This window comes from Rhinoderma darwinii, chromosome 1, assembly GCF_050947455.1.
Source record: "Rhinoderma darwinii isolate aRhiDar2 chromosome 1, aRhiDar2.hap1, whole genome shotgun sequence".
Classification (NCBI taxonomy): Eukaryota; Metazoa; Chordata; class Amphibia; order Anura; family Rhinodermatidae; genus Rhinoderma; species Rhinoderma darwinii.
In genome coordinates, this window is record NC_134687.1 from 457,435,420 (window position 1) to 457,461,778 (window position 26,359).

General features: G+C 44.4%; 1 protein-coding gene across 1 annotated transcript in view; it reads left to right on the top strand.

Annotated features, from left to right (window-relative positions):
- Positions 1–12,831: 12,831 nt before the first annotated feature.
- TANGO2 (transport and golgi organization 2 homolog) overlaps positions 12,832–26,359 on the top strand; it is a 256,910-nt gene continuing 243,382 nt past the window's right edge. The window contains exon 1 of the mRNA XM_075832535.1: positions 12,832–12,869. The gene's annotated coding sequence lies outside the window, so the exon portion shown is untranslated. The remainder of the gene's footprint in view (positions 12,870–26,359) is intronic.

Sequence of the window (26,359 nt, forward strand, 5' to 3'; positions counted from 1 at the left end):
TTGGAGAGTCAACTTGATATGGTCTATTTAGGTAGGCTCCTCTGGCAGAACAGCTGATGAGGGCAGCAGGGGTTGCTGGAATGTAGGAGCCAGCGTGGGCAATCTCCTAACTTGGTGAATCTTTTGAGACCGTTCCCGGATCCTCATGTCAATGCGGGTGGCTAGAAGAATGAGGTTATCTAGGGTAGAGGACAGATCTCGAGCGGAAAGCTCATCTTTGACCTCGGACGAAAGACCTTGCCAGAATGTAGCCACTAAGGCTTCATTGTTCCATCTCTGCCATCAAGGTACAGAACTGAATGGCGTACTCGCTCACGTAGGTGTCTCTTTGGTGAATGGTCAGCAGGGATGCAGCCGCTGAAGAGACTCTCCCAGGCTCTTCAAATACAGTGTGGAAAATGCGTAGGAAACACCGTAAGTCACGGGTCTCCGGTCCCGGACGTTCCCAGATGGGGTTCGCCCATGCCAGGGCCTTGTCAGTAAGGAGAGAGACTATGAATGTGATCCTTGCGCCATCGGAAGGAAATGCACCGGCATGTAGACTGAAGTGGATCTGACACTGGTTCAGAAATCCCCTGCAGGTCCTCGCATCTATGTCATAATGGGGAGGAAGTGGCAGAGAGACTAGAGAGTCTGTACTGCCAGGAGGTGTAGTAGGAGGAACAGCAGGAGCAATAGGAGCAGGTGCCGGGAGGGCTGTAGCTTGCATATCCAGGCGATGCACAATAATGTTCACTGCCTGGAGGAGTTGGTCCTGTCGTGACCGGAGGTCTAGCATATCTACCCGCATGGCTTGTGACGTTGTCGTGGTCTTAGTTTGACCAGCGGGGTCCATGGCCTGAGCGTACTGTCACAATCTGTGGGTATGTGGACCCACAATTCCGCACCACTGTAGCGGGGTAGCAGCTGGCCAAACAACATTGTACCAAGTCAATATAAAGTTCGAGCACAAAGGTACCTGCTATAGTCCAAACAGTAGCAACAGCTTAGGCACAGATGGGACCTTGGCGGCAGGTGATGCAAAACGTGGCAGATGACACCAGACGTGGTGTAAGTGAGCAGACGAAGTAGACGGCACAACACGACTACAACAGTAGAGATGGCACAGGAACAAATACAGCACAGGATATAGGTAGCAGGGCACGAGAACGCACGGAACAGGTTACGACTAAGGGACCATTTGCAAGACTAACAGAGGAATACAAACAACACTCAGGCAAGGAGTAAAAGAGCAGAGCCCTTCTTATAGTCCAGGGTGATCATGGGCTAATTAGTGAGGTTTAACATGTGCGCGCACTCGCCCTTTAAGGCCGGGAGCAAGCTTGCGCGCGCACCCTATGGGACACAGGAGAGCGGAGCGGAAGTGAGTGCTGGCGTTTCCTGGGAATTAGATGCAGACCAGCGCTCACAAGTTCATGGTTGCGGCCGCCGAGGGTTGAGTAGTCCCAACGGTCCGCAGTCGTGGATGTTACAGTTGCATGGTTCTATTTACCTTCTGAGACCTGCCATGTGAACAGAGGGCCGATTATGACCACATATGGGGTACTGCCCATACCTGCGAGAACCAGCACAACAAATTGGGGGTCAATTATTTCAACTGTACTGGCACCTCAAAAGGCCTCTTTGCAGGTCTGCAAACACGACTTGGTGTCCAAAAACCATTCAAGGAAAATCTTTGCTATAGTAGGCCAAAGACGCTCCTTCCCATTTAAAGCCCTGCCATGTGCCAGGCAGCAGATTATGGCCACATGTGGGGTATTGCCGTACCCAGAAAAACCAGCATAGTAATATGTGGGGTGGATGTCTCCAGTGGCACTAGTTGAGAAAAATATATAGTGGCATCTCCGTGAATAAATAGCAATTTTCACTTTGCACCATCACTACTCCCCTAGATGAATGCCTTAAGAGATGTAGGTTCCAAAAGTAAAAAACTTCTCAAAGGGTTTCCACTGTACTGGTACCTCAGAGCCTCTGCAAATGCGACATGGTGCCTGAAAGCTTTTCCAGCAAAATCTGCACTCCAAAAACCAAATGGCGATCCTTCGCCTTTTGAGCCCTGCCATGTGCCCCAACAGCAGTTTACGACCACATATTTGTTATTGCCTTATTAGGGAGAAATTGCAAAGTGTGGGATACTTTTCCTTCTATTACCCATTGTAAAAATAAAACTTTTTAAGCTAAAACTACATATTATTGAAAAAAGTTAACTTTTCATTTTCACAAACCAATTCTAATAAATTCTACAAAATAAAGCTAGATTCACACGGGCGTTGCGCAGTTCGGACGTGAAAAACGGCTGTTTATCACGTCCGAGGTGCATTCCTGCTCTGTGCTGCGGGACGCAATATCACGCATCTCACATAAACTACAGTCTATGGAGGGATGCGTGAAACGTAAAAAAATAGGACATGTCCTATTTTCTGACAAACCCTTCACACGGTTCATTAAAACAACGGCCGTGTGAACGGCCACATTGAATTATATAGGTCCGCGTGACGCCCGTTGTTGCAATGGCCGTCACACGGACGTTTAAAACGTTCATCTGAATAAGGCCTAACTGTCGGGTCAAAATGTTCACTACATCCCTAGATGAATTCTTTGAAGTTTCTACTGTACTGGTACCTCAGGAGCTCTGCAAACGCAACATGACTAAACCAATGAAAAAAACATTTCAGCTAAATCTGCGCTCCTAAAGCCAAATGGCGCTTCTTCCTTTTTGAGCCCTGCCGTGTGCCCAAGTAGCAGTTTACTACCACATATGAGCTATTGTCATACTCGTAAGAAACTGTGTTACACATTTTGGGGTGCTTTTTCTCCTATATTCTTTGTTAATAATTAAACATTTTGAAATAACACTACATATTATTGAAAAAATTATATTTTTTCACTTTCATGGCGAATTCTAATAAATTCTCAAAATACCACTAGGGTCAAAATGCTAACTGCACCCATATATGAATTCCTTGAGGGGTGTAGCTTTTAAAATAAGGTCGTATTTTGTAGGTTTCCCCTGTACCTCAGGGGCTCTGCAAATGCAACTTGGCGACCAAAAATCATTCCAACAAAGTTTACACTCTAAAAGCCAAATGGTGCTCCTTCTGAACCCTGCCGTGTAGCCAAACAGCAGTTTTGTAACGCCAGCAGCAGGTCCCACTCCTGCCAGCGGTCCCTGTATCTTGCTTTGCGGCCTCTTCCCAACAAGGCCGCGACGTGCTCTGATGTCTTCTGCTCAAAGCCGCCGGATCCGTAGTGCACGTGCGTGCCACGGACATCTCTTAAAGGGCCAGCGTGCTCAAAATTAAAAAAATAACCAATCACCCCTGCTGCTCCCCAGGACTATTTAAGGCACCTTTACCATCTCCCAGTTGCCTGAGCAATTTTGGAACAACTTAGAGTTATCTTGCTACGGTTCCTGTATGTACCTGATCCTGTCCACTATCGCTTTCAGTTACCAGTCTATATCCAGTGATCCGCTACCAGTCTGTATCCAGTGATCTGCTACAAGTCTGTATCCAGTGATCCGCTTCCAATCTGTATCCAGTAGTCCGGCACAGCCTATATCCCGTAATCTGGCACCAGCCTGTATCCAGTATCCCCTGTCTGCCTGTATCCAGTTACCTGCCTGTGTTCGGCAACCTGCTACCTGTCTGCGTTCCGCTGTCTGAATCCACCTGTCATCAGGGTACCATCTACCTGTGCCTGTGTAGCACCTGTCTGAACAGCAGCTACTCCGCCAGGACCACCTCAAGAGGTAGCGACCTGGCAATCTCCAAACAGCAAAGACCAGATCCCTGTATAAGGGTTAAAGGATAAAGACCGAGTCGCTGCTTAGACAATGCCCTTAGATGTGGCCCTAAGACAATCCGATGGGTCCACAAACCTGTTGGTTATTACAAGTTTATGATCACATAAGGAGTATTGCTGTACTTTATAAAGAATGTGTAACAAATTTTTGGGTTCTTCTTCTCAATTTCTTATGAAAATTACATTTCCTTAGCTGAAACAATATATTATTGAAAAATTTTATTTTTCATTTTCACAGCCTTAGGCCCTATTTACACGACAGGGTTTCCCGGCCATGTGACGGCCATTCAAAAACAGCCGTCACACGGCCGCAGTAGGAACAATAGACCTCAGATGGGGCTATTCACACGACCGATTTTTTGACGGCTCGGGAAACACGGCTGTCAAAAAGTGGTACATGCCCTATTTTCGGCCGTTCTCCCAGCTGCCCGGCTCCCATAGAAGTCTATGGGGCCGGGTAATACACGGCCATTACTGTAATATGTTCCTGAGTAACGGCCCTGCCTTCCTTCGCTCGCTCTCTCCTCTTCCTCTTCCTCCTCCCTGTAAGAAGTGCATGTGAGGAGGAGGAGGATATTGTTTTGCTCCCTGTAGGAGCAGAATCCCCAATCCCGGGCCACAGCTTCGGCAACGCTGTTGCCGGGGATTGGGGATTACACTCCGGGAGAAGTCCATGACTTCACTGTCCATATATGGACACAGTGACGTCAGGGACTTCTGAAGCAGGATCCCCGGCGCCGGCGCCGATGTTTCCACTCCTATATGGATATTGAAGTCAGGGACTTCTCCTGGAACGGTGGCGCTATCTATGGGGGGTGCTATGTAGAACTACCTACAGGGGGCTGTGTGGCATTACCTGTGTTAACCCCTGAGGACGCTGCATCAGTGGCAAAACATGTCGGGGGGGGCTACTCTTCTAATTTTAACACATGCTTGGAGATTGGGGTACAATACTTAATCTATCCTGGTGACCGTTGCTGATCCCAGCGGTCCCTGGTTTTAGGTTGCACGTCTTGTCTGATAGACGTTGTATACACGTGCACTCTGCAAACTCATACGCCACCCTGCTGGCCCGCTCCAAGCACTGAAAATTTTAACTCTTTATGTTTGTTTTGTCTGTGAGTCCTTTGCTAAATACAGCACAGCACAATAAAGATTAATATAAAACTTTTTAAGATAGCTGGGAAATTAGGCTATTTCTTGCCTTATTGGCATTTGTTTGTCAGTTCATATATGGACAGTGAAGTCAGGGACTTCTCCTGGAGCGGAAATCCCAATCCCCGACAACAGCGTTGCCAAAGCTGTGGCCGGGGATTGGGGATTCCGCTCCTACAGGGAGCAAAACAATATCCTCCTCACATGCACTTCTTACAGGGAGGAGGAAGAGGAAGAGGAGAGAGCGAGCGAGCGAAGGAATAGAAATAGGGCGTGTGAATAGCCCCATTTGGGGTCCATTGTTCTTACTGCGGCCGTGCGACGGCCGTTTTTTGAACGGCTGTCACACGGCCGGGAAACCCTGTCGTGTGAACAGGGCCTTAAGCTACATGCACACGACCATTGTTTTCATCACTGACCCATTCATCTCTATGGCCCTATACACACTACCGTGTTTCTTACTGTTCAGTGTGGGACTGGGCTGCAAAACTCAGAGCAGGTACTATTATTGTCCATGTTTGTGGCTTGGGCTTGCCCATTTAAGTCTATGGCAATGTAAAAACCTATGGAACGATCACGACTCCACCCGCCAATATATTTCCCAACTACAGTCCACGGTAGTGGCCCAAAACACGGCTCTCAGCGTCTACCATAACCACCTGGAAGATCTTGATAATAGGGGTCGACGCCACAACATTAGAATCAGGGCTGTACCTGAACCTAAACAAGACGAAAATGTGAAACAGATCCTGACGACCATTTTTAACAAAGTTATAGGCGCAGCCATGGATCATCCTATTAAATTAGACAGAGCTCACAGAGCCCTGCGACCAAAAGGGGCTACCACCCTACCAAGAGATATCATCTGCTGTGTTACGGACTTTGAGCTGAAGGAAACCATTATGACCAAGGCCAGAACCCAACGGGCCATTGAATATGGAAATGCTACGATTCAACTACTACCTGACCTATCTTGGATTACCCTACATAAGCGGCGACAACTGCGTCCGCTGCTCTCCATCCTGAGGGATGCTAACATCCTGTACCGCTGGGGATTCCCTTTCAGTCTTACAGCCATAAGAGAAGGACGCTCCGCAGTCCTCAGGTCACCTATGGATGTACAAGCATTCTGTGCCATACTGGATATTCCTTCACCGAAATTGCCTAGTTGGGATCTCGTTCTACCCCCTCCACCTCCCCCACCCGTCTGGCACAAAGTCCTGCAAAAAAAGAAATCCACCACACCGGGGGACCCGATTATCGACACAGGTCGCAAGTCTCCAACCCGGAGATAAAAGAGTTTGTTGCGGGAGGCTACTACTCGTAAATGCACTGTTTAGTGCACAGGCCGCATTGAACTTTTTCTATATTCTTATGTTATGTGTTATTTTCTTTTAAACTGTATTACACCCATATAGGTGGTGGTGGGGGGTTACCAGACCAAGTCACCAGATTTGGCTGGCCCTGGAGGAGAAGTTGCTAAGGGGGGCTCCGGCTGCGTCGACTTCTAGGGGCACTTATCCCCTACGGAGACGACTCATTTTCCTAGTGCATTTTATGCACCTAGTGTTTTCACTGTTCGTTACGCATAAGAATTGATTGAATTATTATGTCTCCATATGGAAGGTACATTCATAGTCAATCGTATGACTTGATAGCGCACTGTTACTGTATATGTTTATTGCTTTTATTTTACGTGTTTTTATGTCTATGTCTCCCCTATCCTTCCCCTTCTTTCCTTGGATTCTGGTCTTCTACTAGGAGATATCTTCGGGAACATGGCTCTGGAGAGATGGAGAGGAACTACGGTCTCTTACCGTCCCGCTATAGATGCAGGTTGGGCCCTTCTTGGGAGTTTATATTCATGTTTGATTTGCTGACTTTAGATCTGTCATGGCGCGCATAGTTTCTTTAAATGTTAAGGGCCTAAACTCTAATGTCAAGCAGAGATTAGCGCTCAAAGAACTAAAATGCTTGAAAGCGGATATTGCATTTCTCCAGGAAACGCACCATGACAGATCTGGCTCCTTTAAATTTGCCTTGCCCCACTTTCCTATGGTATACACGGCGACACAAAATAAGAAAAAAGCGGGAGTTGCGATTCTGGTCTCTAGAGACTGTCCGCTGCAAGTCAGTAAGTCCATTGTGGACCCAATGGGTCGGTATGTTATCCTGGTGGGGACAATGAAAGGTGTTCCTCTTACGCTATGTAATATATATGCCCCGAATACCTTGCAGATCCCTTTTCTGGAGAAAGTGTTTGCCAAACTCTCACGCCTCCCGTCTAACACTCTCATCATAGGTGGGGACTTTAATCTCCCCGTGTCCGACGTGAGGGACAGACAATCCCTCACTATGCCCACGCCATCATCCGACCTACGCAGACATACCTTAGCCTTTCATCGCCTGATCCGTAAATATAATCTATATGAGCTATGGAGGGTTTCTAACCCTTCGGCTAAACAATACACTTTCTATTCCCACCCACACAATACTCATACACGGATAGACCTCTTTCTGGGTAACCTACTGAGCCTACGCTCTACATCCTCGGCGGACATTGGCCTTATCACATGGTCAGACCATGCACCGATTATGCTTGACTTCCGTTCAGATTTACGGACTACAAGGCAATGCCACTGGAGACTGAACGAAAGGCTGCTTAAATACCCGATACATAGGGATGCTCTTAAGAACCACATTGACTCACATTTTACCCTTAACAAGAACTCAGTCCCTAAGTTATCTATAATATGGGAAGCCCATAAAGCAGTTCTCCGGGGGCATTGTATCTCCATTTCTTCTCGCCTCAAGCGGGACACGAAACAACAACAGGTAGACTTGACAGCGACTCTTACCGCCCTAGAACGTAGAATGTCCATGTCTCCCTCTACATCCACTCTCCGTCGCATTATTGAGGCGCGGAGTAAATTGAAGGATCTCTCTATAGCCAAGGTGGAACGATTATTATATACTACACAGAAGTACTACGAGCGGGGAAATAAGGCACACTCACTACTGGCAGCGCAATTATGTAACAACCAACTACATTCGACCCCATCGGCGCTTAAAGACTCACAAGGTTAGTTGCTCTTTGACCCTAAGCAACAGGCCGATCTATTCCACCAATATTATACAAAGCTATATTCCCTCCCGTCTCAACTCCCTACCGACCCCATTGCCCGAACCCAGTGCCTCTCGGAATATCTAAAATCCTGCTCTCTCCCAACTCTTACAACATCGGACATTGATATGCTCAATGCACCCATCTTGTTAGATGAATTACAGGACACGATCAAAGAACACCCCAATGGTAAATCACCGGGTCCTGATGGCTTCTCTTATCTCTATTACAAAGTCTTTCAGGATTCTCTAACTCCACACATGATAGACCTCTTTAATTCCTTCCTGTCGGGGGAGCAGATACCCTCCTCAATGCTTCATTCTTTTATCACGGTTATTCCTAAACCGGGGAAGGACCACTCTGATTGCTCTAACTATAGACCGATATCGCTGCTGAATGCAGATTTAAAAATATTCACCAAGATTCTGGCCAATAGGCTGGGCTCCCTTCTGCCCGGGTTGATCCAAAAAGATCAAGTGGGATTTGTCATGCATAGACAGGCGGGGGATAACACTAGAAGAACTATAGATCTGATAGATGTTATCAATAAATCAGAAACATCGGGCCTACTCTTGAGTCTGGACGCTGAGAAAGCATTTGATCGATTAGATTGGTCCTTCCTCTTCGCCACCCTAGCGACGATTGGCATCTCTGGCCCTTTTCTTCACGCTATACGTGCACTATACTCATCCCCGAACGCAACGGTAAAATTGCCACATGCTACATCTCAAAGCCTTTCTATCTTCAATGGTACCCGTCAAGGGTGCCCATTCTCTCCCCTCCTTTTTGTGCTTTGTGTAGAGCCACTGGCTTCCTATATCAGGAGAAATCCGGATATTCAAGGTATCATGGTAAGAGATAGCGAATTTAAAATATCACTCTTCGCCGATGATGTCCTCCTGACTTTGCGCAATCCACAAATCTCCTTGCCCAATCTACATTCGGTCCTAAAGAATATAGTCGCCATTCGGGTTATAAGATCAACAACTCTAAGACAGAAGCCTTACCGATTAATCTGGCCCCGTCACTTATAGCGACCCTGCTTCCTTTAAATATACTTGGAAGACGGACACAATAAAATACTTAGGCACTCAGATTTCTAGTTCATATGCCTCCCTGTATAAACATAATTATGCCCCCTTCTTTCAAGACATAAACAAACTCATATCTAGATGGTCTGTCCTGCCCTTGTCTTTTTTCGGCAGAGTATCGACGGTTAAAATGACTATTCTACCAAAGTATCTATACCTTTTGGAAACCCTTCCGGTTCCTATACCGCGAAAAGACATGTGCAAATTTCAAACGACTCTTTTGAAATACATTTGGGCGGGTAGACGACATAGAATCCCAAGCTCAGTCATGCTCTCGTGTTATGGCGGGTGGCTTAGCTGTCCCAGACGTTTACCGGTACTACCTGGCGGTACATTTGAGAAGGATCCCATGCTGGACCTCACTAAGGGCATATAATAAATGGACTGAGATTGAGAAATTATGGATCGCACCTACACCCCCGAATGCTTTGTTGTGGTCTGGAACAGCGGATACCCTGACGACCCCCCTCCTACACTCAATGACGTTCACTAGGAATATTTGGAGGATATCTAAAGCGAAGTATGCACTGTCTTCCTCAAAATCCCTAATGACACCCTTCCTATATAATCCTTCCTTACCTTTGAGCCTTACTACAAAAATGTCCCAGCCCTGGTCGAGAGCCGGTTTATTTCACTTTGCTGACATAGTAGACCCCTGTCAGCAAACGATTTTACCGTTCTCGACGTTGCAAGCTAAATATAACTTACCAAAAAACTCCTACTTTAGTTATATGCAAATCACACATTTTGCTAACTCTATGCGAGCGGAACCGTGTTTTTCTAAACCCACAGCCTTTGAAATGCTCTGTAAAACGACTGTCTCAACTAGGGGGTTAATATCAGGGATATATGCTATTCTTGCTGATTCGCCTCTTCAGGAGACGGCCAGACATGGCTATATGGCCAGGTGGGAGGTGTACCTGGGCAGGGAGCTCCCCATGTCGCTGTGGCAAATCATCTGGTCCCAGGCAGCGAAATCATCTCTATGTGCGGCTTATAAAGAAAACCAATATAAAATTTTGATGCATTGGTATCATACTCCGGAATTCCTCCATCGCATTTTCCCTTTGGTATCGGATAGGTGTTGGAGATGTCACAGCGACGTGGGGTCACTTCCTCATATCTTTTGGGACTGTCAACTAATAAGGCCCTTCTGGAGGGAAGTTGGAGACCTTATTCAGGGGGTTTTGGGGGTCTTTGACCTATCTTCTAAATGTGCCACCGAAGGGATGGGGGAAGGTCCAGTCCCGGTTGCTTCTTCATATACTTACAGCTGCGAAGTGTCTTATGGCCAATTGGAAACGCAATACTCCTCCTACGTTGAATGCCCTTCATAATAGAATTAGGGAAGTCAAGAGAATGGAATCACTGACGGCCTCATTGAATAATTGCGTAGATCGCTTTACAAGGGTGTGGAGGCTCTGGGACATGTATGACTCCTCTAGACCACCATGATAGGGACCATTGCTCTCAAAGTACACTTAGGCCTAATGGATGGAATATGACAGCTCCTGGGATCCATCTTTACCTTAGCTTCTTCCTACCCTAGTGTATCTGTCTATTGTCATGTTATTATTGTTGGAATCTTTTCTTATCTTGTGTAGGTGGTGGATGCTGACGTGAACTAGCATAAAGCTAAGCTTCGTATTTCTTATTGTATATTCCGAGCGGACAGTAGCCTCATCAATGTTTTCATAATGCATAGATAGATCTTGGATAGTCCGCCCATTGAGTCCTTGTACTACATTGTGGTAATATTGTGTTGAACTATGTATGGACGATCAATGTAATGTACAAATTTTTCTTTTGTTCATCCACTTTGTGCCTGCACGTCTGTATTTGCTACTGTTTTTTCTTTTATGTTGATGCAAATAAAAAAAAATATATATAGTTTTAAAAAAAAACAAACCCTGTGGAACATACGGAACGGATGCAGAAGAAACACATGGAACAACGGATCTATTGTTTATAGCCTGCAAAATATAAATGGTTGTGTGCATATAGCCTAATTCTAATAAATTCTACAAAATATCTGGAGGTTAAAATGCTCACTACACCAGTAGGTATTTTCTTGAAGGGTGTAATTCCCAAAATGGGGGGCACTTCTGTGGGGTTCCACTTTACTGGTACCTCAGGGCCTTTGCAAATATGACACGGTGCCTGAAAGCCATTCCAGCAAAAACGTAACTCCAAAAACGAAATGCCGCTCCTTCCCTTCTGAGCCGTATCATGTGCCCAAACAGAAGTTTATGACCACATATGGGGTATTTCCATACTCGGAAGAAATTGCAAAACAAATTGTGTGGTGCTTTTTTTCCTATTACCCCTTGTGAAAATGAAAAATTTGGGCCTAAAACAACATATTATTGGAAAAAATGTTCACGGCTCAATTCTAATAAATTCTGTGAAACACATATGGGGTCAAAATGATCAATAGACAAATGGATTAGTTTCATTTAGGGGTATAGTTTCCAAAATGGGGTATTTTGGGGTTGTTTCTTATGTTTTGGCACCTTTTAGGCTTCTGCAAACCTATAATGGTGCCTAGAAAACAACCTAATAAAAAGGAGGCCCCTAAATTCACAAGGTGCTCCTTCATTTCTGTGTTTGAGTCAAGAAGTACACTAGGGCCACATATCGGATATTTTTAAAAACTGCAGAATCAGGGTAATAAATATTTAGTTGCGTCTCTCTGTTAACTCCTGCTGTGTTACAGAAAAAAATGGATTAACATTGAATATATGCAAAAAAAAGTAAAGTTTTTACATTTCACCTCCACTTTGCTTTTGATTCCTGTGAAATGTCTAAAGAGCTACAAGACTTTCTAAATGATGATATAAGTACTTTGAGGGATGCAGTTTTTAAAATGGGAAAAAGTGGGGATTTTATGGGGATTTTTTAATATGTAGGCCCCCCAAAGCCACTTCAGAACTGAATTGGTCCCTAAAAAAGTAGGTTTGTGAAATCTTGTTGAAAATGTGAAAAATTGCTGCTAAACTTATAAGCTTTCTAGCGTCTTAAAAAATAAAAGGACATTCAAAAACTATGCCAAGATAAAGTACACATATGTTCAATTGCATATATTAACTAGTTTGTTTATGACTGTCTTACAAGCAGAGAAAATCTAATTTTGAAAAATGCCAATTCTTCCAAACTTTTGTTACATATTGGTGTTTTTCGCAAATAGACACAGAATGTGTTTACCAAAATTTACCACTCTCATAAACAAAAATGTGTTATGAAAAAACAATCTCAAAATCTCTTAGATAAGTAAATGCATTCCAAAGTTATTACCACAAAAAGGGACAGATTTGAAAAATGGGGCTCCATCATAAAGACCAAAACTGGCTTGCGGCGGCAAGGAGTTGAAGACAGTTTTAGTTCCCTTACCAAAAACAAGGGGCTCTGAAGGGTTGGTAAAAAAACAAACAAACAAACCATTATGTAATGCTTTCTGAATATAATCCCAGTAATAATAGCATATAAAATAAATATGATTTCCTTTCCAAGTGCCCTTTGAGATGATTTTAATTAGTAAGATAAGGACATTTTGTAACTGCTGTTATTTCCTGAACTCCAAACTCATTGCTCAACAGTTCTATAACTAGCCCAGCTGCCACATTCTGAAACTTTCTCATCAGCAGCTAAACCTTGAAGGAAAGCGGTAAAAAATACGGGAGCCAGAAAGTCACAAGGTAATCACACATTTTAAGCTGTTTTCTTTGTTCACCAGTGAAGATTGTAACACATGAATTACTAGTTTGTCACTTTATTGTTAAATATGCAGAAGATTATGAAATGTCAATTATTAATTTGTGTATGTTACCTGTGTATAAATTAGTACAGGATCTGATTTTCTATATATACATGAGGGCAAATGAGTGTATAAAAAGGGGAAGAAGATATTTTTAGAGGAGCATAGGTTTGATCTAGGCATTTTTCGTTAAAGAATTAATAAGCCTTAAAATACAGTGTAGTCATGCAACTAAATTTCTAAGAAATGCATTCATGTGGACTACAAATTATTTCCTGAATACTTTTAGAATGTTGCAAGATTGATAAAAGTGCTACCAAGAAATAATTTGTCCAACATGGCATTTTAATAAGATCAAGTATTCAAAGCAAACAACACATTCCACCCAACATTTCATTGAATGATATGGGTAAATCTTTTTTCACCATGTTTTTCAATACTCTGAAACTTAAAGTGTAATTAAACGTTTGACAAACTTCTGACATGTAATTTTGATTGGTGGGGGTCCGAGCACTCAGATCCCCACCAATCGCTAAAACGAAGAGTCAGAAGCGCTCTTTTGAGCGCTCAGCCGCTTCCTTTCTCTTTTTTTCCGGAAAGTCGATGTATTGGAGTACGGGCTCATACCCTTTCTATTGAGCCTGTACTCTGATACATTTATTTCCGGAAAAGGCCAAATAGAAACGAAGCAGCTGAGCGCTCACATGAGCGCGTCTGCTGCTTTGTTTTAGCGATTGGTGGGCGTCTCAGCGCTTGGACCCCCACCAATCAAAACTTTTGACATGTCACTATGACATGTCAGACGTTTGTTGAACATTTAGTTAAACTTTAAGTATGGAGCATAGTTCCCAAACATAATAAAGAGAGAGTGCTTTCTCATTTCAATATCCACAAGATAGGATGATCCAGAAGCCACAAGCTCTGTAGCCCAAAAGATAACAGTCTGGCATTTGAAGGCAGGAAATAATATCATTACGCCACACATTGTTCCCAGACTTTACAAAACAGCTTATAGACACTAAACTATAGATGCCACATCCAACAGAGAATATGAAGATGTCTCAAGGGTCACACGACCGTTTCCGTTTTGTGCACCCCAAAACACAGTTCCTAGTGGTTTTCGTGTGCGGTTCATTTTTTGGTGTAAACATTCACCAGAGTGGGTAAGAAGGACCGCTAATATGTACAAGAATAGAAGATGTTTTTTAAATTTGCGGAACAGACACACGGATCTGCAAAAATAAGGATGTGTGCATGGTTCCATAGAAATGAATGGTTCAGTATGCTATCCGCAAAAAAAATGGATAGGACACTGAAGAAAACAACGGCCGTGTGCATGAGCCCTTACACTCAAAAATAGCTTCCACTCATTATTGCTTAATACAGTCTGAAAACAGGTACTTTGAAGAAGAAAGATAGTAAGAAGAGTGTTGCTTATGTTGTGAAAATAAAACAAAATTAGTCACACTTATATGTGACGACACCAGTATACCCATAGGACCTAAAACAGGTCAGGCACTGAAAGAAGCAATTTTTTATATAACATGGCACCATCTCCATTAGGCATTGCAAGCCCCTTTGTAGCACTAGGGGTTCCAGAAGACTCAATCAAATAACACCCAAATATTTAGAAACACAGACTACTGTATAACAGTCCAGTTAGGGCTTATATAGGTAAGTTTAAATGGGCAATTTGTTCTACTTTTGTCTGTTTTCTGTGTGTTCACTGTGATCTCAGAAAAGAGATCCTTATGGGGAACAGCTGGACTGGATTTTATTTACTTTGCTTGTTTCACGTGCTTAATGTGTAGGGCCACCTTAAAAGGAACCTGATAGCAGTTTTGAGGCCTCAAAACTGCTGATAGGATGAAATAGGAAGTGGGAAATGCATTTTAAACGTACCTTTTGTCTCGATCATGCAAACTGCATGAGAGAGGAACCGACGTTCGATTCCTCTGCCGCGGCGGGGCTTGCAGTGTGCAGTGCAGGAGCACTTGCACATTAAGTCCCGCCTCAGTGGCACTTGCAATCGGCGCACCGTGGGAATTAAATACAATTTTCTCAGTCATGCAAGTTGCATGACCGAGAAAAAGCGGTAAACTTAAAATGCCCTCCCTTAAAGGAAAACTGTCATGACTTTTCAGCCCTCTAAAACCACTACTAATACCTGACATGCATTCGTTTATAAAGATGTCCCTAATAGGATGGAATCCTATTAGCGGAATGAAGGAAAGTTAAAAAGGAAAAAAATAAGTGGAGAGCTAATTTTTGCAGTTGTGTAGTGCTTGCTGAAAGGAGAAACTAGGATGAATCTAGGAAATTAGGAGTCAATGAAGTCTATAGCTAATGCACATCCCCTCTTTCGGGCACCCACATTCTCAAGATCTCTCTCAGTCAGACAACCACCTATAATTTCTAGCATATCCAGTTGATATGCACTGAATGTCTGTGATGGGGAAAACCAGTCTTTAAAGAGGTATTCTCATCTTAAGCATTTATGGCACATGAACAGCATATGTCATAAAGGCATGATAGGAACGAGTCCCATCTGACCTGGCTTGTCGCTATTCGACGATTGCTGTTCACTTGCGTGCGGCCCTCTTTATTGATGTCTGTGGGAGTTACAGAAAGAGTTGAGCACTGCAAAACATTTTTCCACTGGCTCCCCTATATAAAAATGACACAGTACTATTACTAACATAGATTTTTTCAGCATTGTGAGAAACTAGACATGGACCGCACAATCCACAGTATATACGTTGATCTGAGCCGCTAGGCATAATTTAGAAACATGAACATGAGGTTCTTTGTAATCATTTTGATCAAACTGTATAAGCCCACTTGCCACTTCACGGCGACCTCTTTAAAGTGGGTCCCTACTCTAGCGGTTGCAGCACCGCATGGCGGCTACCGCCACCGCAGCACCGCTCCTGCAGAGGGAGCAACCCAGGGGCCCAAAAGCACCCATGCCTTCAGACCGTGCCAAGCCTCCTTGGCTCTGGGCCACGTCCCCCCACAAGTGCAGCACTACAGCAACAGACACCACCACACAGCACCACAACAGGTGAACAGATGGAATGAGCTCACCTTGCCATGCGCCCCCAGTGGCCGACTGTGTTCCTGCTCTTGCTTGTGCTCTCAGTTAGCCCCTGGGGGCTACGGGGATACCAAATATATATTGTTTTTCCTATATTTTACTACTTTTACAAGTAAAAACCTAAGTGTAAAAAAGAAACTTTATTTTGTGTCGCCAAATTCCGTGAGCCACAACTTTTTTATTTTTCCGTCGATTAAGAGGTATGAGGGCTAAGCTGTAGATTTTAGTAATACCATTTTGGTGTAAATGTGACGGTTTGATCACTTTTTATTTCATTTTTTGTGGGAGATTAGGTGACCAAAAAATAGAGATTCTGGCGATTACAATTTATTTTTTTACGGCTTTCTCCCCTGCGGGTTAAATAATTATATATTGTAATAGTTCAGACTTTTACGGATGTGGCGATACCAATTATGTATATTTATTTATTTTTTTACTATGGCTCTAGTGGGAAAATGGGAAAAGGGTTTTTTGAACTTTTAATATATATATTTTTTTTTTTACACAAAAAAATAACTTTATTTAACTCATTTTTACTTTTGTTATTAGTCCCCCTAGGGAACTTCAACCAGCGATCGTTAGATCGTTTGCACGATATACTGCAATACTAATGACAGGCAACTATTAAGCCCTGCGGGATGCAGGGCTTAATAGGTGTACAAAGATGGCGTACCTAGGGACCTTCATTAAGCCCACAGGCAGCCGTAGCAACCATCGCACCCGTTGCGGGGGGTGTGATGAGCTGTTAGAGGGGGTCGCCCCCCTCTTTCTAACGATTTAAATGCTGCGGTCTCTGTTGACCGCGGCATTTAACGAGTTAAACTAGCGGGATCGCGCTCGAGCACAATGCCGCTAGTTACTCTGAGGTGTCGGCTGTAACTAAAAGCCCACACCGGCATAGTATGAAGCGGGTTCACTCCGTGAGTCCGCTCCAAACTTCGCCTACCCGACTGTGGCGTATGGATACGTCAAATGTCGGGAAGGGGTTAAATGTTTAGGATGTGCAGAGTTCATACATGCCACTTACGTCTAGATCTAGGTGCACATATCTTCACTTAATCACCAGAACTGAATAGACCAAATATCAGAGATCCAGATACCGTAAACATTTGAGTCACAGAGTCGACATAGGCGTATGGGGTGATTTAATATGCATCTTGTCCTCACAAAAAGACCCCTCCCCTAAATGTGTCAAAGAGCACCTATCCTTTCTGATTGGTAAGAGGGGGTCACTGAGAGGCTGTACTTGGGAAGAGATAACAGTAACAGGCTGTGACACTGTAAGGCTGGGTTCACACGACCTATTTTCAGACGTAAACGAGGCGTATTATGCCTCGTTTTACGTCTGAAAATAGGGCTACAATACGTCGGCAAACATCTGCCCATTCATTTGAATGGGTTTGCAGACGTACTGTGCAGACAACCTGTCATTTACGCGTCGTCGTTTGACAGCTGTCAAACGACGACGCGTAAAAATACAGCCTCGTCAAAAGAAGTGCAGGACACTTCTTTCAGACGTAATTTGAGCCGTTCTTCATTGAACTCAATGAAGCACAGCTCAAAATTTACGGCTGTCAGAGAAGCCTCGCAAAATGCGAGGAGGAGCATTTACGACTGAAACGAGGCAGCTGTTTTCTCCTGAAAACAGTCTGTCATTTCAGCTGTAAAAGCCTCTCATCGTGTGCACATACCCTTACCATTTGAAAGCGAATATTCTGGGTTTTAAAATGATACCATACATATCTAAGCTCTAGCCCCTGTATTCTAGTAGTGGCAAGCGTTTAAAGTCATAATGTAGTACATACATCTGTGGCAGTGAAAGGGTTAATGGCAGAATGGTATTTACCATGCTCTACCTAAAAAAGATGACCAAATATATTAATGTTCTAGCTGCACGAGGCAACGACATCTAGTAAGTATACATACTGATTCTGGTCATCTAGTGGTTAATACTTAACCCCTTCCCGCAAAATGACGTGTCTGGTATATGTCGGCATTGTGTAACATCCGTAGTCGCTGACCACGAACTCCTTCCATTCAGTCGACGCCCTTCTCTCCAGAGATGTTTGCACATACGGCCGTCCTGTTCCACAGTGACCACCAGGGTGCGCTTGCAAGCTCAGTCCAGACTTAAGAAGCCAAAGCGCATGCAGGTGGGAGATTGAGCTGATTGCTCCCAGAGCACCATGGATTATAAGAAGGGGCCAGACCGTTCCTCCCATGACTGAGCGTTGTTGTCATACCCAAAGTTTGTCTATGCAAATGGTCTCCTAGTGTCTTCCAGTTCTCAGTGTTTCCCGTACCTGTATCCTGTATCCCGTGCTATCATAGTCAAGTTCCGTGCTGAGCTGTAGTCGTACTGTGCTGCATACCATGCCTGTCCTGCTACACCACGCCTAACATCTGCCTGCTGCCTAGTCCCAGCCGAGCCTGCCTTGCTACTGTCCGATCTGCCACAGGTACCCTATACGACCTATAGACTGTTACCTGCACCTTGTTGGCCAGCTGCCATACCGCTAAGGCGTTACGGCCTAGTGTGTCCCCAAACCCAACGTGACAGTACGCTCAGGCCATGTACCCTGCTGGTCAATCCAAGACCAAGATGACGTCAGAAGAGATGTGGACGGATATGCTAGACCTCCGGTCCTTTATTACTCTGTCGATTGACCGGTGGGAGGGCTGGTTTCTTGCAGGGCGACCTGTCGTTTTTCTTGGTTCCATTTAGAGGTACATAAAAAATTTTGATCACCTGTTTTTTTTAGTTTTTATGGGAGATGAGGAGACCAAAAAACAGCGATTGTCGGTTTAATTTTATTTTTTTACTGCGTTCACCGTGCGGGTTAAATAATATTATATTGTAATAGTTAGAACTTTTACAGACATTGATATCAGTAATGTTACTTTTTTTTTTACATCTCTTTTGGCGGTTTGTAAACTTAACAAAAATTTATTTTTCATATATTAAAAAACTTTGTTTAACTGTATGTAACTTTTTTTATTAGTCCCCTAACTAATGCATTGCAGTATATTGTGATTTTTACAAGCTCCTATTAAGCCCTCCCAGGGCAGGGCTTAATATGAGCAAATAGATGACACACCTGCGGGCTTTTATTAGGACCGCTTTTATTAGGACCCCAGGCTGCCATGACAACCATCAATACCGCGCGATCATGTAGCGGGGGAGATGGGACGTCAGTGGCGGCCGCTCCCTCTTTCCGATGACTTAGATCCTGCGGTTGCTACTGACTGCAGCATCTAAGGGGTTAAAGTGGATAGGCCTTTAATTCTAGCAACCCGGATAACCCCTCTAAATGAGCGGGACTCCGCTTGTTGCAGTGATGTGTCAGCTCTTTACAACAGCCGACATGCGGAAGTTATGGAGCGGGCTAAATTAGAACCTATAATACCTTTTGTGCACCAGACATTCTTCAAACATAAATAAACCAATATTTGTCTTTACTTAAAAAATATAAATAAATAACTATATAGGCATGTTGTAACATCCACAGCCACGGACCGTCGTTCTCACCTGCCCCCGACGGCCGCAGCCATGGACGAGTGAGTGCCGGGCGGCATCTCCCTCCTGAAAGACGCCTGCACTCACTTCCGCATCGCTGCACTGGTTCCCGTAGGGTGTGCGCGCGCGTCTGGCCTTAAAGGGCCAGTGCACATACATGAGTAAAATCTGTAATTAGCCCATGATCACCCTGGACTATATAAAGGGCTCTGCCCTTTCACTCATTGCCTGAGCATTGTTGTGTTTACCCATGTTAGTCTTAACAAATGGTCTCTTAGTGTTATTCTGTTCCCGTGCCCTGCTACCTGTATCCTGTATCCCGTGCTATAGCTGCTCTTGTACCTTAGAGTGTTGGAGTCGTGTTGTGCCACCTGTCATGCCTGCTGATTGATATACACCACGTATGGTGTCTGCAAGTTCATCTGTGCTGAGCCTCCATTACTGTCTGGACTATCAGAGGTACTCTTGTACTAGGACTGTTGTTTCGCCAACACCAAACTACTCAACTACGGCGGTGCGCCCAAGTGGATCCACATACCCACGGATTGACTGCGCTATTGATTCCGTCGGAAAAATGGAAACCTGCCGTAATGGTGACGAACGGAAACCATTAGCAATGTTTCCGTCACCATTGATATCAATGGTGACTGAAACGGAAGCTGTGGTTTCAGTTTGACTTTCTGTTGCGGGGTTCACCCGACGGAAACCTCCTACGGAACCCTGTAACGTAAAGCCAACGCTGATGTGAACAGGCCCTTGGGCTTCATTCACATCTCCGCTGGGGTCCCCTTATGACGTTCTGTCAGAACGGGACCCTGAACAGACACAAACTGACACAAACGGAAGCCAGAGGTTTCCGTTTCTATCACCATTGATTTCAATGGTGACGGATCCGGTGCTCATGGTTTTCGTTTGTGTCTGTTGTTCACCGGACCCATCGTTTTGCCGGAAGAAATAGCGTAGACGGGTCCGGAGCACAACAGACACAAACTGAAACTATGGGCACCGGATCCATCACCAATGAAACCTCCGACGGAACGTCAGAACGGGACCCCAACGCAGATGTGAAGCCTAATATAACAGCAAAAATCCGACTGTTGCAGACCTGTGTTGTATAAATATGTGTAAAGTACTGTACGGCGAAAATGGAAAATTTGTACTAAGTGAAAATGGGGGATAACTCGGCGAGATTTATTTACTAAAAATGTTTGAAACCCATAGATCAGATTCCAGTTCAGATTATGCAATAGCTCCTCATTGGTTGTTATGGACAAATGCTCCACTTTTGCTGTTCACCAGTATTAACAAATCATAGAACCCAGGGTTTCCATGACTCCATAAATCTCTTTTGCATAAAACTGTATAGGAATGTTTCTATCAATTGAATCTATTCAAGATCTATAGGGGCACTCTTGACTATAGCAAATACAGAAACAGCCGACTATTGCAGTGTGTAATTAGAAAAATAGTAATAATAATCTGTAAGTAGAAAGATTACCCAGGATTTCCTGTACGCTTGCAGATTTCCTTTATTACTAACATTGGGGCAGATGTACTATTTAAAATTCAGCAGAATTCGGGCGTACATGCCGTGTGGCACATTTATTACTTGTCTTATACACTTTTTGCGCCACGCTCAACAAGGAGGCGTGGCTTAGTGGGAAAGGGGGATGTGGTCTAGCAGAAAGGGTGTGTCTTAAAATCCAAAACTGTTTGCCTAAATTTTGGCGTAATCTGATCTTTACAAAAGCGCAAGCACTTAAGTAATTGATATTTTCAAAACCTGAAAGATATTGCTTGAATTTATCGAGAAGTCAACTAGTACTTTTTGGTGGCATGTGGTTTTAGTATTATTTCTGTGAAATGGCTTGACATTTCCAGCCGTCACGCAGCTTGACATTCAGTGAGTTTAAACTACTAAATATTTGTCCTACGAATATTCAGTGACCAAATAAACAAATTGAGTTTGATACGTATAACAGATTTTTTCAATATGCTATGACAACTTCATTTTACAATTTATGCTTCCCCTCCAGATTTTCTGTTTCATAAAACTGCCTAAAACTTACTTTGTGTTCTAGTTTTCCAGGAAACCCATGCTATTGAAATATAGATAGATATTATTGTTGTAAAAATTGCACGCGAAACAATTTATGGGGTGCAAGTAACAACAGATGTTTCATAAGGCCTCTCACTGTTTCTATTACGTGCCTGGAAAACCAAGTCCTGTACTGAGACTGGAGCTTCCAGCTGGTACTACAGAGAAAAGCAATCTGAATACCTGGCATACTTACACTTCCCAACCTGCTCTGACCATAACTAAGCCGATTATTGACACATACAACTTTATATATTTTGTCAAATACCCTCTCACATCTGTCAAATTACAGAAGGCAAGCTATGTGGTACAATATTTAATTGTTTATATAAAAAAATCTATGTTCGCATTGTGAGAAACTAGACATGGACCGCACAATCCACTGTATATACGTTGATCTGAGCCGCTAGGCATAATTTAGAAACATGAACATGAGGTTCTTTGTAAACATTTTGATCAAACTGTATAAGCCCACTTGCCACTTCACGGCGACCTCTTTAAAGTGGGTCCCTACTCTAGCGGTTGCATTCAGCGCTGTGTACAAGTGATCAGAGAAGACAGAATCAGCGAAAGCTGCTTCTATCCTCTCCTCAGGGTCCCCGGCAGTCACTGACAGCCGGAGACCCGACATTCAGCTGCCCGATCGCGGGGGCAGCAAGTTAAAACCCGAGCCGTAGAAAGTCTATGGCTCGGGTTTTAAGGACCCTGACCGCTGGCCGTAAAAATACAGCCAGCGGTCGGGAACCAGTTAATGGCAGAGCGGGGAGATACCTCCCTGCTCTGCCGTAGTGTTCAGTGGCGTCCCGCTGTAGCAGCCATAGCGGCTGCTAGCGGAGCCTCCGGCCATGGTGGGGGCCCGTGCCGGCGGGCGACACGGGCCCCCTCATGCCGCGGGCCCCGTAGCAGCCGCTACTGCTGCTACAGCGGTAGTTACGCCACTGATCTATGTCCTCCCAGCATTCCTCTGTATGCAAATCACTGCTAAGGGTCCTTTTAAACCGGCAGATCTCTGCCAGTAAATGAGCGCCAATCGATGATATAGCTCGTCGAGCGGCACTCATTTAGTTCCATTTACATTAAGAAATCATTGCACTCTATGGGGACGTACGAGACCCTTTTTCCCCATACAGTTTGTATCATTGTGGGCAGCACATGTGGCATTTACACGGGGATATGTGCTGCCGATTTTTACAGCCGCATAAAAGATGCTTTCAGCCGAAAAACGAGTATTTGCTCGTTTGTCGGCTGATTGCTGGGCCCTTTAGCACAGGCCAATGATTGGGGACGAGCGTTGAGGGCATTTAGGGTATATTGTCACACGGCAGGTTTAAGGATTTTCTTGGGTCAGACTCTTAGCCACAAACATACATTTTTTATGCAAAATTGCACAATGGCACCCATGATTGTAAAGTGCTGGGTGGCATTTTCACAATGTGCTAGGTGTCTACTTTCATAAAATAGATGGGTATAGGGGTAGAATATGATTTTTTTAATTTCATAATTCAGATTTTATTTGTGTTTGTCAAAGTGTGAAAATTGTTCAAGCAACAAAATGGTTAAAGAGATTTGGCTCACACTATGTCAGCCTGAACCCTCTTAAGTGACAGGAAGCTTAAATGATCAGCTCTCTGTCACAAAAATGCTAAGTACAGTGCTCAAAGTTAGCAATACGTTTAGCAAGGTTGCTACCTGCATTCGGGCTTTTATCATCGAAAACCATGATATTACAATGTTGTCACAGGCATGTCACATGGTGGATAAGAGCATGCAGTGACGACATGATCTATGTCAGGGGCGTAACTATGAAAGACTGGGACCCATAGCAAACTCTTGACCGGGGCCCCCCCAACCGGGTGCCACAAGCAGCCCCCCTTATAAATAGTGCCCCCTATAAAATGTGCCATACAGCCTCCCTGTAGACAGTGCTATATAGCCCTGCCTATAGACAGTGCAACACCACATTTGTAGATAGCGCCCCCACCTCCCCCTTGTAGATAGTGCCATACAGCCCCCTGTAGATATTGCCATAAAGCCCCCACTGTATATAGCGCTGTACAGCTCTCACAGTATATAGTGCCACACAGCTCCACTCCCTTGTATACAGTGCCACACAGCCCCCCCTTTGTAGAAAGTGCAGCACACAGAACCCTGTAGATTGCGCCACACTCAGCCCCCTGTAGATAGAGCCACAGCCATCCCCCTTGTAAATAGTGCCATACAGTACTCCCATGTGTATAGTGCCACACAGCTCCCCCTTGAGTATAGTGCCATGCAGCTCCCCTTGTGTATAGTGCCACACAGCCCCCCCTTGTGTATAGTGCCACACAGCCCCCCCCCTTGTGTATAGTGCCACAAGGCAATGGCGCATCCGAGAAAGTTGTATAAGCCAGGGAGCTGTCACTCAAACATGGAAAGGTGGGTTTGGAGGCAGGACTATGTGACTCTTCAGCATAGCGGCACCACCCCAAGACCCTCTAATGAGTAATTAGCATATAATGTGCGCTGTTTTAAAAGTGGATTTTAAGGATTTTGCTGCATCTGAAAAAAACATACAAGGGAATGTTCGGAAATATTGTCAGGTCATGTATTACTGCATGGCAGCGGTTCAAGGGGTTAAAACTACCTGACAGATTCCCATTAAATATACAATGAATTGAGAACAATTCCATCTGCCCTGCAATTTTGTTATTATAAATATATCCTATATAATTACAGCAGCAGGACCAAGCTCTGACATGTATACAGTACCAGAACCAAGCTCAGTACATAAATACAGCACCAGAACAAAGCTCAGTACATATATACAGCACCAGAACAAAGCTCTGACATATATACAGTACCAGAACCAAGCTCAGTACATAAATACAGCGCTAGAACAAAGCTCAGTACATAAATACAGCATTAGAACAAAGCTCTGACATATATACAGCACCAGAACAAAGCTCAGTACATATATACAGCACTAGAACAAAGCCCATACATACATACAGCACCAGAACCAACCTCAGTACATAAATACAGCACCAGAACCAACTTCAGTACATAAATACAGCACTACAACCAAGCTCAGTACATATATACAGCACCAGAACAAAACTCATTACATATATACACAGCACCAAAACCAATCTCATACGTATATACAGCACCAGAACAAAGCTCAGTACTTACATACAGCATCAGAACCAAGATCAGTACATATATACAACACCAGAACAAATACAGCTCAATTTAGTGCAACCCCTGCCGTATAGGTTTGTACGGCGTAAAACTGCAGCTCCCAGCTTGGCCCGAACAATGGTAAGGATATGTTGGGAGATGCTGTTTCACAAAAAAAAAATCATACCACCATCATCTCGCTGCAGATCACACGGTGACTACAATACTGATTAGAGGCAGAATAAACATTTACATTAAGTGACTCACCGGTGAGATTTCAGATTCTAGTTCTTTTCTTCTCCCTCCGGTCCAGATATCTATGATGGATTTCTACCGGCCATGAACCATTTCTGCAGTTTTCCGCTCAGATGTCTTCAGCTTCTCACTTTTAAAACATTTCTGCACCTATAAACAAAGTTAAAATTCTCAACACCTCTAAATATAATAAAGCACCATACACTGCACCTCTAACTATAATAGCGCCATACACTGTGTCCCTGGTTATAATAGTACCATACACTGTCACACACACACACACACACACACACACACACACACCGTGCCACCTGTAGATAGTGCCCCCATAGCCCCCTGTAGATACTGACCCCCATAGAGCCTCTGTAGATAGTGACCTACATAGAAGCCCCTGTAGATAGTGTCCTACATAGAAGCTCCTGTAGATAGTGCCCACATATGGACTCCAGAGCTGCAAGGCAATAGTTCTAACCACTGAGCCACCGTGCTGCCCTACATATAGCTTCCCCTATAGATAGTGCTCCACGTATAGCTCACCTTTGTATAGTGTCTCACATATAGCTCCTCCTGTATATAGTGTCCAACATATAGCCCACCCGTGTAGACTGTGCACTACATATAGCCACCCTGTTGCTAGTGCCCCACAGGTAACCCACCCCTGTATATAGTGTCCCACATATAGCCCACTCCTATAGAAAGTACCCTAAAAAATAGCTCCCCTATAGATAGTGTGCTACATATAGCCCACCCCTGTATAGTGTCTCACATATAGTGCCCCACATATAGACCCCCCTGTAGATTGTGCCCCACATATAGACCCCCCTGTAAATAGTGGCCCACATATAGAGCCCCCTGTATATAGTGGCCCACATATAGAGCCCCCTGTATATAGTGGCCCACATATAGAGCCCCCTGTATATAGTGGCCCACATCCCCACGTATAGACCCCCCCTGTAGATTGTGCCCCACATCCCCACATACAGACCGCCCCTGTAGCTAGTGCCCCACATATATACCCCCCTGTATATAGTGGCCCACATATAGACCCCCCCTGTATATTGTGGCCCACATATAGATGACCCCCCCTGTAGATAGAGCCCCCACTATAGATAATGCCACTCACAGTTTTATGAGAAAAAAATATATCAACTTGACATACTCACATGATCCCGTTCCCACGCTGTTCACTGGCGTTGCAGACATGCTCTCTTCTGAGCATGTCTGCTGGAGCTGAACGAGCGTCGTCCAATGACGCTGATTGGCGGGGCAGAATGACTTGTCCCATCAATCAGTGCCTTTCAAGCA